Here is a 19,180-nt window from a genome sequence, read left to right as displayed (position 1 = left end):
CTTTTTCTTTGTCCATGGTTGCTCGATGCTTGTTACGCGCCCGAGGTATCAGTGCGGGATGCGTTCAACCGGTGACAAACGGAGGGATCGCTTCAGATTGTGCTTTTATACACGGTATGAAACCTATTAATTCCCAACTACAACTTCAAAATATTATTAAACATTCAAATACACTTTTTTTATCACATCTCACCACCGAAATCGAAACCAAGAGCGCGTCTATCCTTTGAACCAATCGCCAGACGAAAAGCCCGTGGTCGTCACGCTTCGGCGCACTTTAGTTCACCTTTCTGCCGCCGCCTCGGTGGGGTCTCAGGCATCGTACCCGGCGCTATTATTACCGCGCCTGTTTGCTCGATTGGTGCGGCACCCAAACTTCTGTTCGGGCTAGAACTTGGTCAACAGTATCTGATACGTGCCTGACATCCATTTCAATCGTCGAATAAAACTTCGAAACTGCCTTCATGGTCCCTTTAAGCGCGTCGCCGATAAGTATGATGTGCCCGTTGTTTTCTCTGCCCCCCGTAAGCTGTCTCGACTGTGCACCTCTGTGAATAGACGCGGTTCCCCTCGAGTGGCCTGTGACGTCAACCACGTGTGCCAGAAGGGTTGTCTACCAGATCCCTCTCTAGTGCGGCAGATTCTACATAGGACAGATGGGCAGGTGTATATATGTTATGGCGAGGGAACTTTCCCTTTCCATCCGTTCCTCCTCCTCTGGCCACCTCGCGATTAATTGTAGCGCCGATACGGCTGTGAGCCATGTTTCCATAATATAACAATTTTAGCCCGCCACAGAAACAAAACTGTAATAGAAATTGATGAAGTTTTTTTTTTTATATATATATGTGAAAGGAGAGGAAGCGTGCGTCAGTGCACCGTCCTTAGCTCTGAAGAGTGACGAGGTGAACTTTATCATGACTTGTGGAAAATTCGTTTAATCGCAGAGAAGCGTGTGCGTGGAACCGTTTTGACGGGTTGTTTGTGTGTTAATGCGAAAGCATTAACTGTCCCATGGAGCGAGCCGACGTCATTAGTCTGAAGCGCGAAGACGGCACCTAGTTTCCCTGATCCCAAAGGTCCCATGGCTGGCGCGCGGCGACGAGGCTCCAATTCGCCGCTGCGCGCGTCAGTTTCAACGACCGACGCCAGATGGCGCTCTGTGTCCGTGCCGTAGGCTGGCTTTGGGGCAACGTTACTAAAACACTCAGTTGGGAAACTCCCATAGAGACAGCTTTGAAAAAGTGGCCCCAATCTGTCTCCGAGTACCGAGCTAATGACGAACACAACGCCACCATTTCTCCCGCAGCGGCCTTTCGAAGAACTGCACGTGTCTTTTATTTTGGCTTTAAAAACAGATACAGCGGTAGAGGTTACAGGGGTGCCACCCCCGTCTCCCGGCGGACGCGCCGCGTTGAACTACTGACGTTAAAATGCACCTAGGTCAGGACGTGCTACCTGAAAGGCCCGCTGAGGCATGTTTGTTTGAAAACAATATTAATTGTTCCGCAAAACCTTGCGAACTAAAGATGATAAAAACATCACGCACCCATCATTCGGTACTAAACTCCAATTAATTTCATACAAAAAGAGTATTTTCCGTTTGTTTTTACGCAAAAACAGGCTTTCAAAAAGCTCGAGGTGACCATAGTAGAGACAAACGAAAAAGAGTGGCGCTGTTGTCGCATTTAGCTCGGTCTCGGTGGACACCAGCGGCCCAGGTTTCGACGGCGAGTTTCCCAACTGAGTGTTTTAGTAACGTTGCTTTGGGGGCACATTGACCCCGTAAGTGATGACGTCACAACATGGCGTCTGGGTCCAAACAAACCGTTTCTAGGTGTGTATGCAGCAGATCGGGCAACTGTGAGCGACAACAGCGCCATCCTCCAGTAGGCGGACGTGGAGGGACTTACTGTTTTCCATTCCGTTCTCTACCTTCGACTCTTGTACGCGGCCAAAGTCGGCCTTGTAAATAAAACCGTTTATGCATACCTAACATTTTGGCGACGAGGTCACAGAACAACGTAAGCGACGGCGGCCGCATGAAGAAGCAAAAACAAGCGGCGAGACTCCATACGAGGCAACGAGGGCGAGCGGCTGCGTAACGGCGGCGGCAGCGGGCAGAACGAGATGGCTTCGGAAGCTGAGCCTAGCGTTTCGAACGTCTTCATGGGTCGACTAGGCCACATGGAAGAGTTTTCGCCGGACCACCCAGAATCCTGGCCTACGTACAAGGAACGCCTGGAGTTCTACTTCGCGGCGAACGGTGTGGTCGAGGAGCAGCAGCAGAGAGCAGTGCTGTGCAGCGTCTGCGGTCCGGCTACGTACGCTATCCTTCGCTCGCTGTGTTCGCCGGCGACGCCGGCAGGGACGCCGTACGCGGACATCGTTTCAAAACTCACAAGCCACTTCACGCCAAGGCCTTCGGTAATCGTATAACGTTTCTCATTCCACAAACGAAGTCAGCAGCCTGGTGAAGACATCGCGGAATTCGTCGCGGACTTGCGCCGACTCTCCGAGCACTGCGAGTTCGGCGTCTTCCTGGAAGACATGCTCCGCGATCGTCTCGTCTGCGGCGTTAGGGACGAAGGGCTGCAACGGCGTCTCCTGACCGAGACTACGTTGGACTTCAAGAAAGCGTACGATAAGGCTGTCGCTGCCGAGTATGCCACGCGGCAAACGGAAAACATCAGAGGAGCGTTGCCTGCGGCGTCCGATTTACATCGGATGGATCAAGTGCCCAAGGGTGCCAAGCCGGGCGGAAAACAAGAACCCCCAAGAGAGCGAAAAGCGACAGGAACAAGGCGGTGTTTCCGCTGCAACGGCGACCACGACGCTACAAGCTGTGGATTCCGCAACGCAGAGTGTCATTTCTGCAAGCGGAAGGGGCACATCGAGCCTGCCGTCAAAAGGAACAGGCAAGGAGCAGGGCCAAGAGCGACAATAAACGCCCAGGCAAGTTGGGACGCTCAGGAGTGTACGGACTTTACCACATCGCCAGTGGACTGCCGGCTTTCATGGCAACGGTCACCGTGAACGGACAGGAGGTATCGATGGAAGTGGACTCTGGATCCGTCTGTTCCATTCTCAACCTGAGGATGCTGAGCAAGCTCGGAATCTCGAGGAAGGCACTTCGACCGTGTTCCAGACGAGTGCGGACCTACACACAGCAGCCTGTCCGGATCGTGGGTGAAGTGGATGTTCTTGTCAAGTACAACGGTAGAGTGTGCAAGCTACCTCTACTCGTCACAAAAGGGTCTGGAATCAGCATCCTGGGGAGAGACTGGTTTCAACCGTTATCCATATCCCTGGAAGGACTGCACCAGCTCAACGGAGCTCCAGTTTCTAAGAGTTCCAGTGGAGAAGGCCAGCCAGCTGTACGCAAGGTGGGGACGAGTGTCAAAACTCTGCTGGAGGACTACCCAAATGTGTTCAAGCTTGGGTTAGGGAAGAGCACAGGTCCTCTGGTGCGGATTGAAGTGGAGGAGCAAGCCACACCCAAGTTCCACAAGTCGCGGCAAGTACCTTTCGCTCTTCTGCCGAAAGTGGACGAAGCCATCGAGAAGTTAGTGGAGCAAGGGATTTATGTTCCGGTCAAGCATTCTCGTTGGGCGACGCCTATTGTTCCGATTCTAAAAAAGAATGGAAAGATGAGGATTTGCGGAGACTACAAGGGAACGCTCAACCCAGTCATCAAGTGGGAGACTTACCCACTGCCCACTCCAGAGCAACTGCTCGCAAGACTGGGAGGTTGCTCGGTGTTTTCCCGGCTTGATTTGGATCAAGCTTACCAACAGCTCTGTGTCGACGAGGTCACCGCCATGCTGCAGACCGTGACAACACACAAGGGCCTGTTCAAGGTGACGCGATTGCAGTTTGGTGTGGCAGTGGCAGTAGCCATCTTCCAACGTTACATGGAAGGAGTACTAAACGGACTCGAAGGAGTTCAGTGTTTTCTGGATGACATCCTCATTGGTGGAAGAACAGTCGGTCGCCGAGCACGACGAACGGTTGCGTAAGGTGCTGCAGCGTATCCAAGACGATGGGCTTCGTCTGAATGCCGACAAGTCTGCATTCAGGGACAAGGAAGTGACGTACCTGGGGTACCGTATCAATAAGGACGGAGTAAGCCCTTTGGGTGAAAAAGTTGAAGCGATCAAGCAAGCTCCGGAACCAGTGAACAAGAAGGAGCTACAGTCGTTCTTGGGAGCCTTAAATTTCTATGGCCGTTTCCTGAAAGGAGCTTCACATGTGTTGGAGCCACTTTACCGCCTCCTGGACAAGGACAAGGCATGGATTTGGACAAAGACTGAAGCAAAGGCGTACCAGAGTGCCAAAAGCCTGCTGGAATCATCAGCCGTCTTAGCACACTATGATGTGTCACGTCCCATAAGGCTGGCTTTTGACGCGTCTCCGTGCGGGCTGGGTGCTGTACTGAGCCAAGTGGGAGAAGACGGCGTTGAAAGACCAGTGGCCTTTGCCTCGAGAACTTTGTCAAAAGCAGAACGTAACTATGCGCAGATAGACCGGGAGGCCCTGGCTTTGCTATTTGGTGTTCGGAAATTCCACCAGTACGTTTTTGGCCGGAAGTTTCAACTCTTGACAGACCATAAGCCGTTGCTGGGCCTCTTGCACGAGGCCAAGCCTGTTCCTGCCGTGTTGTCACCTCGGATGTTGCGCGGGAGTCTGCCACTTTCTGCATACAACTACGAACTGTTGTACGTACCTGGCTCCGAGCTGCCACATGCCGACGTTTTCAGTCGTCTTCCGCTTCCTGTCAAGAATGAGCATGAGCCACCGTTGGGAGACATCTTGCTGCTGGAGGCAGCGCCGGAGGTTCCTCTAGATTCTACTAAGATCGCAGCATTAACACGGACTGACCCGGTTCTGTCGCGTACCTGGCCTTCAGGGAAGCTGCCAGAAAAATTCCGCCCCTTTGTGGCCAGGAAGAACGAACTGTCCAGCTACAGAAACCGTGTGCTCTGGGGATCTCGTGTTGTGATTCCGGGTCCCGCACAGGCTCAAGTCCTTGACACCTTACACACCACGCACCCTGGAGTAGTGCGGATGAAAGGTCTTGCACGCAGCACAGTGTGGTGGCCGGGCATCGACAGTCACGTCGAACGCAAGGTAGCTGGCTGCCAAATGTGCCAAGAAACTCGACAAGCCCCCAGCAAGGCACCGGTGCACCCATGGGAGTTCACGAAGAACCCTTGGTCTCGTTTGCACATTGACTTTGCCGGTCCCTTCAAAGGGAAGGTTTTTCTGCTGGTCGTCGATTCGCATTCCAAGTGGTTGGAAGTTTCCTTGATGGAATCAATGTCGACCAGAGCAGTACTCAAGGAACTTCGAGCAATGTTTGCTCGCTTTGGCATTCCCGAAGTTTTAGTGTCGGACAATGGAACTGCGTTCACGTCAGAAAAGTTTTCTGAGTTTGCTACCAAGAATCAGATCCGGCACATTACAGTCGCACCCTATCACCCGTCCTCCAATGGGCAGATTGAGAGGATGGTACGGAAACAAAACAAGTGCTACGCAAGTTGTCTCAAGGAGATTGGGCAACAAAGCTGTCTCGTTTCTTGTTGGCCCCCCCCCCCCCCCCCCCCCCCCCCCCCCCAGCACATCTTACCCAGTACAACTACGGGGAAGAGTCCGGCTGAACTTCTGATGGGGAGACGACTGCGATCTGCCATAGACCGTCTGCATCCCGATATTCATCTGGATGGATCATCTCTGGAGCGTTACTTCCGAGATGGCTCTCAACGAGTTCGGGAGTTCTGTCCCGGCGATGCGGTGTATGCACGGAACTATCAAGAAAGCACCAAGTGGGTTCCCGGGTTCATCGCTTCAGTCACAGGACCCCTGTCGTACCAAGTTCGTCTGTCCGACGGTCGCGTTTGGCGAAGGCACGTTGATCAACTCCGCAACCGTGCCAGTCCACTAGACCTCGGTGGAGCCACCAGTGACACTTATGGTGACACGACCGATGGTGATCACTCCCCTGTGGTTGACCAGGACCCACCACTGCCGGGAGTGAATGAAGATTCTCCAAGTCCAAGTCTACCCGCCAGCCCCACCACCTCCTTGCCTAGACCCGACGGTCCTAACCTGCCTGGAAGCCTTTCACAGGAGCAGAGCTCTCCCAGCCAACCCGCAACAACAGGAGCTTCTAGGTACCCTCAACGTGAAAGAAGACCCCCACGGCGTTACCAGGACTACGTTCCATAGGGGGGAAGGGATGTGTATGCAGCAGATCGGGCAACTGTGAGCGACAACAGCGCCATCCTCCAGTAGGCGGACGTGGAGGGACTTACTGTTCACCATTCCGTTCTCTACCTTCGACTCTAATTGTACGCGGACAAAGTCGGCCTTGTAAATAAAACCGTTTATGCATACCTAACACTAGGGACGTTGCTATGGACTAATGCATGGAGACTCCACACGAGGCTAGATTTTCGGTTAGAAGTAAGTAAATAATTTTTTTTAAGCAACCTAACTTCTTGATATCTAATTATGAAGATGTTCTTGTCATCTCAACGTGGTATTGCAACGATGAAAGCAATTTCTGAAGTATTCCACTCCGCTTTGTTTTGGTAGCAGACGACACGATAGATTTGCTGGCCTCTGTTGCAGCGGGCGTCTTTATTGAATTGCGTCGGTGAACGAGCGACAAAAACAAGTGGATTGCCGTGGCCGTAAAGGTTTCCGCAATGTCATAGCCTCCTCTATACGGAGAAAGCCTGGCACATCGACGACGGAGCCATAGAGCGCGCGGCCGCAGGAAAAAGGAGAGGAGGAGCGCGCCGAACGGTGACCAATATGGTAGCGCAGAGCAGAAAGGGCAGACCTGCACAGCGAGCGCTTGGGTCATGAGCGGCCGCTCCCCGAACCACGCTTGTTTTTGTGTTTTCGTCACCGTCGTTTTCGTGCTCCGGGAGAAACGGGCGCGCCGATTCGAAAGGGCGCAGGGAGAAACGGGAAAGGGTGGACGTTGAGTTTCTCCTATCCACGACAGCGACAAGAAAAGAGAGAAAAAAAAAAGATTGTTTTTGCGTTTGGCCGCTCGCTCTTTTGTGGCGCTAGCGGGTAAGGTTCTCTCCGCTCCCGCTTCTCCGCCCCTCCTTTCCCATTTACGGCGGCCGTCTTTTCACGCGACGCGCCAGGCTTTCTCCGTATAGAGGAGGCTATGGCAATGTGCGTTTTTTCTGTGAAGAACCCAGCTTAGTTCAGAGTGGCGAAAATTCCGTAAAATCAAACCACGTCATGCAGATCAGTTACGACGACGACCTGAAGTGCATTGCCGGTGTAGTGCAGGCCCAGCATGAGAAACAAATCGTACGCCGTCGAGATAAGTCGTTTGTTATTATTATTATTGAGGTTGTCAGGTCATTAAAATATTGCATGTCTATCGCAATTTCGCAACTTTTTTTTTATACAGTAAATTTAGTGGACGTGCTCTTTCGGTGAATATCTCCATCGAACCCGCGATGAGAGTACAATCTGTAATAAACTCACCTTATGTTTTTTGTCCAGTTCTTTCGCGTTTTGGAGTTTTGCGGAAATCTGAAGACTCTGCAAGAATCTTTCTCCGCGCGATGGTTACAACCAGGTACAAAGCACCCTCCCATAGCGCAAGTCCGCAAACAAAATTTGATATCTCTACCAATCGCCTGAATTGCTTTTCTCACCGGTGCATTGCGATCTTTTAGCAGACGATCATCTCGATCGACGCCCGGACTTGCGATAAGCCATATTTTGGATCGCACCCCACTATGAATTCTTATAAGTGTCTGAGACTCATTATATTTAAAACAAATGCAATATCAGAATATCCTCTTTATTCACCCGATTCAGACGCCGGCGCCGGCTTGGCCGGCGGGCGTGTGGCAAACGGCATTCTTCTTGCATTCGTCGTCTGCTGCAGGCATCTTGAGGACCGGAAGTTGCAGTCGTAAATATTTCAGAAACAAGCGATTACGGCACACTTCTGTCGAAACATATTTGACATTCAAGCTTTCTATATCTGATTTTTAGAAGTTTAAATCCTACTCCCAATTTTTGAACGGTCGGTTTTTCGTAGCGAAACCTAGCCACATGTATTTGTCCATAACAACGACCCTAGCAACGGTTTGTTTGGACGCGTGACGTCACACTAACGGAGTCAATTGCAAAACGCCAAAGCAGGGAGTACAAGGAGACATGGGATGGGCGTCTTTTGAGAGCAGGGAAGCGGTGAACAAGATAGAATTTGAGGATCGGTTTAGGCAAATGGATGGGGACCAATCGGCACAAAAGGTTTTCAGTTATTTATACACGAGGAGTATAGACACAAAGTGGAGACAGCGCACTAGGAAATTAAAGGGGCCCTCCAACAGTATTTGAGCGTCGACTTTTTTTTTTCGGTTTCTACACGCTAGTGGTCCCGCGGAAACCCCGTGGACAACGAAAGAGTTTGAAAATATTAGCGCATCATATTTTAATTTGACAACTCGGAAACACCTCCTCCGACGGTGGCGCCGCGAGGTGCTGAATGCGCGCGCATAACGGCGCTCCCTTTCACATTCTCTGAGTTTCGTGATTGGCGAGAGCCGTCCCAGGAATTTTGAAGCGAAATAAAGTATATCACATGTTAACCGTCAATATTTCTTTAACAAGTCATTTTTATAGAGCTAATAAAGTTGCAAAGTAAAGTTCAAAAAGGGCAAAAACAACGCCTTGTCGCTCATGCGCGCCTCCCAGCGGCGTCCGCGCCGTACCAGCAGACGACAAGTGATCCGTGCAGACAACGCGCATCGTATTCTCACTTGTGCGCCCCCGGTCCCGGTCAACTAAAAGCAGTAAGAGGAGCCAGGGGAACCCCTTTAGTGCTGTGACAGACTTTTCACTGTTCGAGTGAAGTGCGGCGACGGGACCCAGCTTATATCGTGTCCAACGGGAACGCTCATCAGTTTGTACCTCCTACTCGCCGAGGTGGCTCCGGTGGCGAAGTCGCGGGAGACGAGTCTTCCACGGCTGTCGAAGCGGACTGAGGCAGAGACGCGTCGCGGCGCTTGCGTGGAGTGTCCTCGTACGGCGCGACGCCCAGATCCGCACTCAAAATCCGATAAGCCTGGTAAATTCATCGATGATGGCAACCCGATCCCAAAGCTACGATGGTTGCAGCTAGGCCTAATGGCCGACGAGCCGACCGGGCCGACGGGCTATCAATCAAACTCGCGTCCTATTGGCCAACCGCTTTGCTCCAATCGCTAAACTGTTTCATTTTACGTCATGAAGCGCAATGTTTTGCTTACTTAAAGTTGTTTTCTGCAATATTTAATTTGCCAATAACTCGCAAAATATTGCGAATTTCTGTAATATTTTTTTTCCTCGGTGTTCCTGCTTTCATGGAGCTCCGTTTTGGCTCAAACTTCAAACCGGTCAAAAAATTGTTGGTGGACTTTTTACTGGTTTTTAATTTGCACCGAACCTGAAGTAACTTAATGAAGCTTTTCTTTTCTGGAAATTTCCCTTATTTTAAAAGTTATAGGCAAATTAAAACTACAAAAACAAGCAAAAAATAACCTCCCTCATGACGTCCTTGGTTGCTTGAGTGGCCGTGAACTAGAGGAGGGGTAGTGAGCTCATCGAGCGCTCACGGCTGCCGCACTCCGTGTCGACGGCGCGAGAGGGCACCACTAAAGCATGTTCTGGATAGGCTGTATGCAGCAGGCGGCCAGAGCGGCTCTCACTGCATTTGCTGCGCGATTAAACACTAATTAGGCATGACACTTCATTGGCCACAAACGACATCAAACACGGGGTAAAGATCAGTCCAGAATGGGAGCCACTTCGCGCTGCCCTACCGCGAAACGGCCAAACCGCAAGACAAAGCCTCTCGACGAAGGCCTTCGGAAGGTTCGGAGCAGGTCGGATCCTGCTCTCCATACGACCGCAGCGCCGCCGCGTACATCTGGGACCTTCCCGTGTCGACGCCTGATCCCACTACTCCTTTCTAGTATGCGCCGCCTTTTCTACAGCTTGGCGGGTATGTCGACGGGTCATTTCTTGTTTCCGTACTTTATAAACTGCATTCGTTTCTTTTTTGATCTAAAATACTGAACAAAAACTACTTTCATGTATAATTGAAACGTTTCGCGCCACTTATATTTTGTATTTCGACTAAAAATAAGCTTTTAGCGGCTCTGACCAGTAGTAAGCCCAGGACTAGAGCCACTAAATGAGCTGCGCTTAGAGTATCGGCACTCCGTTCCCCGACATTGTTGTGGGCGCCGCCATTTTGGCTCGTATGCAGAGCAGACACAACTGCCGATCGTCTTGATTCATAAGGGAGGCTTCCTCAGCATTAGAGTTGGTGTTAGGAAGGTCATCTAAGATTGCTTTGCTCTGTCGCGAACTGTTTAAACATTTATAGAGGGCGGAGAAGCGTTTCCTGTGATTTCAGATAAAGCTTCAGATAACTGGCAACCATGATTTTAAGACACAATATGGCCAAGTGTCGTTACTCTGAAGCGTAGCTTATTTAGTGGCACTACCCAGGACCAAAGACGTCACATTTTGCGCGCTTTCGGTACCGCAGGTCGCCCTCGTTGGTGGAAGAGGTTTCCGCGTCGTCCGGTTAAAATATGACGCACTGACATTTAGTTACTCTCTCCGTGCCCGCTGGCTTGCCCGAACCCCAAGGAACGTGGAAACCGCAAAAAAGGTTGACGCTTAAATATGATTGCAGGGCCCCTTTAAGAGGAAAGTTTTTAGGCTATAGTGGTTACAGAAAGGGATCGGTGGCTAGACGGAATGCAGACAAAAACGCCTCTGGAAAGCTATAGATTAAACAAAACAGTTATGACCACAGAAAGCATTTATGACAATTCTAGGGGAAGCTGATTGTTGTTTGAGGCGAGGACGGGTGTTCTGCGAACCAGAACATACAGAGCAAAGTACCAGGAAATGGATACAGTGTGTACTGCTTCTGGAGAGGAGGACGAGACGGCTGAGCACTTGATACTCTAATGTAAAGGGCTTCACCCTATGCCTACCGAAGACAACATAGATTTGATAAAGTCATTGGGTTTTAGAGACAGCGTAGGGAAAGTGGATTTCAAGACTAGATATTACCAAGCAAAGATTAAGTGAATGGTGGCAGAAAGCGAGAGAAAACTATGTATTTTCTTATTAAGTGATGCCAAGGGGGTTTTATAGCCTTTGCAGTGCGGAGTGAATATAGATTTCACATTTAAATATTCTAAGCTCAAATCATCATCATCATCATCATCATTTATTTTCCTTGAGGGCCCCAGGGGGCATTATACAAGGGAGTGAACACACTAAAAACATCAACAAAAATAGTTAATAAAAAACACGCTGTAATCTATACTTGTATTTCAGAAAGAAAGAGGTTAACGGCTGCAGCAAACTTGTTAGTATCAGTCATGTTTACAATGAGGTCAGGTAATGAGTTCCAATCGTCAATAGCAGATGGTAAAGTCGACATTTTATAGGAGACAGATGACGAAGTAATTGAGCGCAGTTTACATGAGTGGTCAAAACGAGGGAAAATACGTTAGGGAGGTGACAGTAGAGAATCTTTTAGATGGTTGTTGTGGTAAAAGATTTTGTGAAGAAGAGTGAGACGTGACACCCTTCGACGTAAAGGAAGTAAGTCAAGGTTAGCTGATTTGCGTAATCCTGATATGCTAGTGTATGGGGAGTAGTCAGAGTAAATAAAACGAAGACCTCTGTTTTGAACGGATTCAAGGTTGTTAGTTAGATATGATTGCCATGGTGACCATATGGATGAAGCAAATTCAAGTTTAGATCTGACCAAGGTCGTATAAGCTAGTAGTTTTACTGAAGGTGTAGCTAGTCTGAGGTTACGGCGGTTTGGGGTAAAACATTTTGTTTTACCCCAAATGGTAAAACAAAATGGCTAGGTGGCGTAAGCTACCGCCCGATCCAAAAGGCTGAGCCGGATTCATTCATCCATCCATCCATCCATCCATCCATCTAGCCTGGGACGCCTTTTTCGGAGGTCGATACGGGGCAGAGCAAGAAGGCAAAGTAGTAGTTTGACGTCCGTGACGTCATGTCCGGTTTTCGTGACACCTCCTCCGGAGTATGCTCCCAGCTCGTTCCTCCGGAGTCAACCCAACTGTCATAGTTGGAAAGTGTAACAAGTTAGTGGCGCCCCCCTCCAGTCAGCCCGTCTGCGGCCGCCTGGCTCGGCGGGCAACATTGTTCACCTCGCCCAATAAACGCCGTAGAGCGCACGCCGCTCCGGTCAGTCATCGTCCACCCTCAACCAGGCTGCGTGTCGTCTCTTCTCGGCGGGTGCTTCGGCCCCCTTCGTCCACGTTCCAGAAAGATCGTGACACTGGCGACGAGGAACCGTGGCACTGGAGGCCACCAACGTGCACGGTTCGGCCCACGCCGCCGAGAGAGTCGCAACACCGCCGCCCGCTCCTGTCACCATGCCGCTCTACGGGAGGCTCGAGCCGTTCGACGGAGATGGGTCCGCCTGGCCAGTCTACGAAGAACAAGTCCACGTGTTCTTCCGGGCGAACGACACGCCCGAGGGGAAACAACGGGATATCTTCCTGGCCAGCTGCGGGACCCGAGTCTTCAGCCTCCTGCTCGACCTCCTCAAGCCGGCCACGCCGCACGTTAAAACGCTGGGTGAGCTGCTCGCCACGCTGCGCTCGCACTTCAGCCCGGCGCCGTCCACGCTTATGGAGCGGTTCCGCTTCAACAACCGGAGCCGCCAGGACGGGGAGACCCTCGGGCAGTTCGTCGCTGCGCTACGAGGGTTAGCGAGCACCTGCGCCTTCGGCGACCAGTTGGACTCGCTACTCCGGGACCGGTTCTTCTGCGGCATCAACAACCCTGCCATGCAGACGCGACTCCTGGAGCTCCCCGACCCCTCGCTGGACGACGCGGTGAAGGCAGCGCTGGCGATGGAAGCAGCAGCGAAAGACGCCAGCGAGATAGTGCGTGCGGCCGGCTCACCGTCGACGGAAGCGGCGGTGAACAAGATGGCGACAAGGAGCGGTGCCTGCAGCCGCTGCGGTGCTGCCCACTCCCCCTCACAGTGCCAGTTCGTCCACGCACAATGTTTCACGTGCGGGAGAACTGGGCACCTCGCACGTGTCTGCCGAGGGGGGAGGACGAGCGGCGGCCAGCAGCAGCAGCAGCCTTGTTCAAGCCCGGTTGCCAGCCAAGCCCGCGGCCAGGGTGGCCGTCGCAAGAAAACGCGGCGGGGACGAGCGGCACCAGGCCCGGGTTCGTCTTCAGCCAGGGTCCACGTCGTGGCCGACGACCCGCAGATTTTCGACGTGTGGCAGACGAGTAAGCCTTCATCGTCTGTGCCACCATACATGGTGTCTGTCGAAATCTGCGGCCACCCCGTCACCATGGAGCTGGACACAGGGGCCAGCGTGTCGGTCATGCCCGGGAAGCTGTTCAAGCGGACCTTCCCCGGCGTGTCCATCGAGGCGTCTGACGTCATGCTGCGCAGCTACTCCGGTCAGCTTTCCCAGGTCCAGGGTCGGGCCCAAGTCAGCGTTCGCCTTGGCGACAGGGAGGCAATCCTTCCCCTTTACTTAACCAAGGGGTCGTCGCCGACGCTGCTGGGCCGAAACTGGATTCACTCGCTGGGTGTTCGGCTGCCGGAGTACCAAGAAGCTGCGCTGCACGTGGTGCAAGACGTCCCGAGCCTCCTGACCGACTTCCAGTCCCTGTTCCAGCCGGGGGTGGGCACCTTCGCCGGCACGACGGTCGGCATCCACATACCCGAGGGAACCCGGCCTCGATTCTTCAAGCCGCGTCCGCTGCCGTTTGCCCTGAAGGACGGGGTCACCCAGGAGCTGCAACGGCTGCAGCGAGAGGGTATCCTGGTGCCCGTCAAGTCTTCCGAGTGGGCTGCACCGATTGTTCCAGTCCTCAAGCGAGACGGCCGCGTCAGGATCTGCGGGGACTTCAAGGTCACCATCAACCCCGTCGCTACCGTCGAAAAGTACCCGCTGCCTCGGGTAGAAGATCTCTGGTCGGCTCTGTCCGGGGGACAGAAGTTCTCCAAGCTCGACCTTCGAGACGCCTACCAGCAGCTGGTGCTCCAGGATGCCGCCCGGAAGTATGTCACCATTTCGACTACCATGGGACTCTTCCAGTACACGCGCCTACCGTTCGGCGTGACCTCAGCCCCAGCCATCTTCCAGAGAGAGATGGACAACCTCTTCAGGGGCATGAGGCACGTGGCGGTGTACTTGGACGACATCCTGGTTACCGGTACCGACGACGGGGACCACCTGCAGAACCTGCGCAAAGTCCTGACACGACTACAGGACGCCGGTCTCAAGCTGAGGCTGGACAAGTGCGTGTTCCTGACCCCCAGCGTGGAGTACCTGGGACACATCATCTCCCAGGCTGGCCTGGCCCCGGCACCCCGCAAGATTGAGGCCGTGCTCAAGGCGCCGAAGCCCAAGAGCAAGAAGGAGCTTCAGAGCTACCTCGGCCTCATCAACTTCTACAGGAGGTTCCTGCCCAACCTGTCGACGCATCTGGAGCCGCTGCATCGACTGCTTCGTGACGGTCAGCAGTGGGCCTGGAAGAAGGAGCAGGACTTGGCCTTCCAGCACAGCAAGGAGCTGGTCGTTAAGGCTCCAGTGCTGGTGCACTTCGACCCGGCCAAGCCTGTAGTCCTCACCGTGGATGCGTCGCCGTACGGGGTAGGAGCCGTCCTGTCGCACCGGGGTCAGGATGGTCAGGAACACCCTGTGGCGTTTGCTTCTCGTCGGCTTCATGCGGCGGAGCAACGCTACAGCCAGCTCGACAAGGAAGGCTTGGCCCTCATCTTCGGGGTCCAGCGCTTCCATCAGTACCTGTGGGGCCGGCAGTTCGAGGCAGTCACGGACCACAAGCCGCTGCTGGGGCTGCTGGGACCTGACAAGGCAGTCCCAGTGCAAGCCTCGCCTCGTGTGGTACGCTGGGCCTTGACGCTGGCAGCCTACAGGTACAAGCTGGTCTACCGCCCTGGGAAGGACCTGGGACCTGCAGACGCCCTGAGCCGCCTGCCCCTGCCGGAGGTGCCTGCTGCCGTTCCAGAGCCAGCTGACGTGTTCCTGCTGGAGCGGGCCTACCCGGGGGTGCTCACCAGGACTGCGGTGGCGCAGGCGACCAGCCGGGACCCGGTCCTGTCTCAGGTGGTCAAGGCGGTTGCCCGAGGGGAGGAGCTGCGTCACCAGGCGTACAGCCACAAGACCGCCGAGCTGAGCTTGGAGCAAGGCTGCCTCCTGTGGGGTTCCAGGGTGGTGATTCCACAGAGTCTCCGGGCCAAGGTGCTGCAGCTGCTGCACGCGGGGCATCCTGGCATTGAAAAGACAAAAATGGTGGCACGGTCGCACGTTTGGTGGCCTGGCTTGGACCAGGACATCGTGCACCAGGTGCAAGGCTGCCAGGTCTGCCAGGAGAACCAGCGAGCCTCGCGCCACGTGGAGATCACCCCCTGGCCGTTCCCACAGAGGCCGTGGTCCCGCTTGCACGTGGACTATGCGGGACCCTTCAAGGGCCACTACTTCCTGGTGGTAGTGGACGCCTTCTCCAAGTGGGTGGAGGCACTGCCAGTCTCCAGTCCCTCGGCAAGCGCGACCATTGCGGCTCTGCGGCAGGTCTTCGTGGCGCAGGGATTGCCGGACATTATCGTGTCTGATAATGGTCCCGCTTTCGCCAGCGCCGAGTACCTGGACTGGCTGCAGAGGAATGGAATCCGCCGGATGCTGGTTCCGCCGTACCACCCCGCTTCCAATGGTGCGGCTGAGCGAGTGGTCCAGACCATCAAGGACAAGCTCAAGAAGAGCCAGCCCGGGGATTTCCGAACGCAGGTGGCCCGGGTACTGTTCCAGTACCGGACCACACCGCATGAGGTCACTGGCCGTGCCCCCTGCGAGCTTCTGCTGGGCCGGATGGTCAAGACCCCCCTGGACGTCTTGCACCCAGACCTCCGGTCCTCGGCGCTCCTGAAGCAGCTGAAGCAGAAGCTGGCTGCTGACCGAGGGTGCCGTCCCGGGCCTTTGCCGGAGCCGGGAGCGTCGGTGTATGCCAGGAACTTCCGTCCTGGCCCACCCTGGTCTGCCGGGCGTGTGGTTTCACCAGCGAGTGCCTCATCGCTGCTCGTCCGCATGCCCGACGGGACCACCTGGCACCGGCACGCCGACCATGTCAGGCCTCGCCTCAGGACCTGGCTTCCACCCTCGGTCGTCGCTTCAGAGGACCAGCCTGCAGGGGGCCCAACACCACCAGTAGCGGCCGGCGGAGCGCCATCCACCCCGGAGGCGACAAGCGTCGCCACTCCTGTGGCACCAGTTGGACCGGTGCCACTCCCAAATTCGGTCCCTGCAGCTCCACCGGGTGGAGCGCGACCGGGACAGGCAGCGCCCGGCGTTGCCACACCTGGCCCGTCGACACCAGTGCCCAGGCGCAGTGCACGGCAGCGGAGGCCACCTGACCGCTACTCGCCAGGGTGACCTTCATCGTCGACAGGCCGGGACTTTTCATGACCTGACGCCGAGATGGTGTCGGCCGTGTGTGTTTATTCATGTCTTTTGTTTTTAGGAAAAACAAACTGGGGGGGAGGAGTGTAACAAGTTAGTGGCGCCCCCCTCCAGTCAGCCCGTCTGCGGCCGCCTGGCTCGGCGGGCAACATTGTTCACCTCGCCCAATAAACGCCGTAGAGCGCACGCCGCTCCGGTCAGTCATCGTCCACCCTCAACCAGGCTGCGTGTCGTCTCTTCTCGGCGGGTGCTTCGGCCCCCTTCGTCCACGTTCCAGAAAGATCGTGACAGGTCCGTGCCAGTCGTTTGCAAAGCCAGCAAAGCGACGTAGATGGAAACAAATCACCGCGGCGTTTTTCGCGGCCTCGGAGATGCAGGAGCGAGCCGATGTTAATGCGTTTCAACGACGAGTGTCAGCAAGATACACGTGAATACCTGTGCACACTCGGAGCGGACGCGCGCGTTTATTCGAAGTGCTTCGGGACCGATCTTTTACGACTTACGTGACACTCGGCAAAGAAAAGTGGGACCGGCATTGCGTAGCTCCCACGAGCTGTAATAGCTTGACAGTGTCATGTCAGAATAAAAATGACATACTAATAACAAAGTGTTCATACCGTGTTGCGAAGGTAATTCATACGACGTTTATTTGAGGTCCATATCACATAAAACAAGGAGATAGAATCAATGAGAGTCCCTTTTCGACGACAGCGTTCGTCACCGCTGCCTCGGAAAACAAGGAGATGACAAGGGGAAGAGATTGACCTCTTAATCTAAAATTGAGGTCAGCGATCACACTTGGAAAGGTCCACAAGGTTCGCGCGGGCGGGTATTCCATCCAGCAAGCCAGCTGGTCGTGGGCACACGATCTTGGCCCTTGGGCAAGGACCGTCGGAGCAACGCTTCGCCGAGTCGGAGTGTCTGCTAGGCCCAAATTCTGCCGAGCTCGCTCGGTGGTTGCCGTTGTCGCTTTTCCCGGGAGTTTGTGGATCCAGCGTTCGTGTTCGTCGTGGCCGGTTTCAAGTACTTCCTTCTTTTTTCTTGCTGCTTAAAATCGGGACCCGCCAGAAGAGGTCGTAGAAAAGTAAATATCCGTTGGTCTTCGCGATCAAGTAACTAAGCGACGTTGTCGGTCATGTTGATTTGATCGTAGAAAGACTGCTCCGGAGCTGTTGTCCTGTCATACATACATTTTTGGCGTAAGATCATTTCATGAATCTGGCCTCGATTCTTTAGCGCATGGCACTGCAACAATAACACGCCGCAACCGCCGCCGTTTTGCGAGAGCAACAAGCTCTCCGCAAAACGTAAAAAAAAAAAAAAAAAAAAAATAGTTTTGTTTGTTTTTACGTTTCCGGCAGTGATGTTACGGACGTCGCCGCCCCGTATCGAACTTCGAAAGAGGCGTCCCGTGCCGCAGAGTTGCGCGTTCATCTCTTAGCGCCGTCTTTCCTGCACGGCACATTGATCCCGCTCGTCACGTGACTGAATTCGGCGAATAGCGGCGCCGCACGTTCGAGGCGCGCGGCGTGCTCAAAGCAGGGGAACGTGCGCCGGGGCGCGTGCAACGTCTACTTTCCTGCACGGCACTTGATCCGGCTCCTCACGTGATCGGATCTCGGCGACTAGCGGCCCGGCGGCACGTGGAAAACAGACGCGCAACTCTGGGGTGCTATGTTGCGCTTTTTGCACTCCCAGGAGACTTGGAAGAGGGAAGTCACGTCAACGACACAGCAAATGCAGATTGGATGTTGACAGAAGAAAACGAAATCAACACCCAATCTGCGTTTGCTGTGTCCTTGACGTCACTTCCCTCTCCCTAGTCTCCTGGGAGTGCAAAAAGCGCAACATAGCCCCCCTGGCTTCCGTAGGGAGCCTATACAGGAACTCTAGTGCCGCCTAAGCCCCTCGATGTGTTTGCGTTTGTCTTGCAACCCAGGTAGCACCAAGCATTAGAGAGTTGGTCCCCAAAGAAATAGGGGCTCACCACTGCGCATGCGCAGAACCCAAAATCCGTTTCGGGCTTTGGGTTGGCGCTTAGGGCCGGGTTGCGTCGGCAAACATGGCGGCGCCCTTTCTGCTCGCTTCGGATCAAATTCCTCATAGATAGATAGATAGAAAAATCGTTTTTATTAGAAAGAAAGTCACGTGGCTGAAGCCGATAGCCTTCCAGGAAAGGGAAATTAAGGGGTAACTAGGTCAGAGGAACTTTCTGATTCCTGTCGTCGCAATGAAGTCTAGTAGGCTCTTGACTAGACCTCTATTGCGATCGCTCTCTTCAAAGTTAAAGACTGGTTGGCACCAGTCCCTAAAGTCCTTGATTTTGTTTTGCTTGATTTGCCTTGCTCTTGCCCTCTCCCATGTTGGGCAGTCCCAAATGAGGTGTTCTAGTCCTGCTGGTCCAGTAAACCCACAGGATGTGCATTCACTAGATTTAATAATGCCTTTCCTGTGGAGAGTTTCAGGCGTGTTTGCAGCTTCCGAGATGATTCTTCTCAGACACACTCTTTGCCATCTGCTGAGTCTCATATCTGGAAGGGCGGGGGGTATTGGCCTTAGAGCTTCCAGCCTTTTTTTCCTTTTTTCTTTATTTACTTGTTTTGCGATGTCTGGTGGGTAATCGTAGGGGTCCGTGGAAT

This window comes from Ixodes scapularis, unplaced genomic scaffold (assembly GCF_016920785.2).
Source record: "Ixodes scapularis isolate PalLabHiFi unplaced genomic scaffold, ASM1692078v2 PGA_scaffold3__209_contigs__length_174095766, whole genome shotgun sequence".
In the NCBI taxonomy this organism is placed as follows: domain Eukaryota; kingdom Metazoa; phylum Arthropoda; class Arachnida; order Ixodida; family Ixodidae; genus Ixodes; species Ixodes scapularis.
Note: the sequence above shows the minus strand (reverse complement) of the source record.